General features: G+C 47.6%; 1 protein-coding gene across 1 annotated transcript in view; it reads right to left on the reverse strand.

Annotated features, from left to right (window-relative positions):
- Vax1 (ventral anterior homeobox 1) overlaps positions 1 to 1425 on the reverse strand; it is a 5648-nt gene that overhangs the window by 192 nt on the left and 4031 nt on the right. The window contains exon 3 of the mRNA XM_031385030.1: positions 1 to 1425. This exon is cut by the window's left edge and continues 192 nt beyond it; it is cut by the window's right edge and continues 705 nt beyond it. The gene's annotated coding sequence lies outside the window, so the exon portion shown is untranslated.

The raw sequence follows: 1425 nt of genomic DNA on the forward strand, positions 1-1425 counted from the left end.
GAGAGAGAGAGAGAGAGAGAGAGTGAAACAAGAAATGGGGGAAAGAAAGATGAAAAAACTTCGGATGTAAATAATTTACAATAAAGTTACTTTGTTCTTTAAAATGTTTTGAGCTTGTTTCAGATTGGTGAATACATTCTAGACAGTGAGGCACCTCGCTCTCTGGGCCTGTGGTTTTGGTTAAATTGCGAGTGGCGATGGCTCTGGGGGCTGCGGTGGCTGCGAGGGCTGGGGCTGCACCCGCGTGGTGGTAAGGATTTTAACTCGGGATGGGATGTCTGACACCCTAGGGTTGAGAAGGGAGAGGACGTGCTTGTCCTGCCTACCATACAAGGAACCACTGACACCAAGAAACTAGAACCGGTGAAGGCCAAGCCAGGCACCCCAACCTGTCCTTTGGAAAGCAACTGCTCGAAAATCCCGGCCCTTCCTGCTGGGTGAAAAGCCTTTGTAGATATAGGAGTTTAGAAGCAAATATAATGGGTGCTGATTTCCTTCCAACCCCAGCTATTCTGCTGTAGCTTCGCTTTCTAGCTTTGCTAGAAAGAAAGCTAAGCTAAGCTTCTAGAAAGAAGCTCCCGTGACCGGAGACTGACACCAGCCACCGTACTCTCTCCTGAGAGGAGCAGGAAGCTGTGGGCCACAGCCCTCAACAGTCCCAGAAAAGATTCTCAATCTTCTGTCATTGGCTTTTCTTTGCGTTTCCTCTTTACATTCCTATCTAAAGTCACAGCGCTTGAGATTTTAATTTCGCACGTCCCATAATGCGTTCTCTAGCCCGAATTTCGTACATCTTGCAAACTCGACTATTTATGGGTATTTAAAAACAGGTAGCACTTCATCTGGTTTTATGTAAAATTACTCTTGCTTTATTGCTGTTAGATGAAATTTAACCTTTGCCTAACAGGACGTTTGCTTGATCGTTTTTTCGGGGTCGGAGAGCCTGCGATAGTTTTCCTAAAGGGAATAAAACTTATCAGCTCTGTTCTTGACAGGAGCTGAGTATGCACCAATTATCCTGAGAGGTCTAAAAATTGGGGCCAGGAATTCTCCCAAAGCCCTGGTTTCTCTGACAAGAGGGTATAGCCCCATCTATTTGGGTCTAAAAAAAAAACCAAGAAGCCTTTTCGGTCCCTGGCGCCCTACGAACATAATAGTTCCTCTTGCGAATATTCATAGGAACACTGTGCAGTGCCCCTATCCAGAGCAGGTGTCAGGACCTAGACTTAGGCTCAGTCTGTTCCTTCCCTGGCTAGCAGGGTGGGGGTTGGCAAATTCGGGTATTTCTCCCCAATTCTTTGGATCACTCCTGGATTCAGAAAGAAGCCGGGGTTGGAGGGAGGGAGGAAAAGTAGAGAGAACAAAACAGCCAGAGTGAGTTGAAGCCAGTAGCCTCCGCGCGGGGTGGGTGGGGTGCGGGGGGGG

The sequence above is a fragment of the Mastomys coucha genome, unplaced genomic scaffold, assembly GCF_008632895.1.
Source record: "Mastomys coucha isolate ucsf_1 unplaced genomic scaffold, UCSF_Mcou_1 pScaffold21, whole genome shotgun sequence".
NCBI classification, from domain to species: domain Eukaryota; kingdom Metazoa; phylum Chordata; class Mammalia; order Rodentia; family Muridae; genus Mastomys; species Mastomys coucha.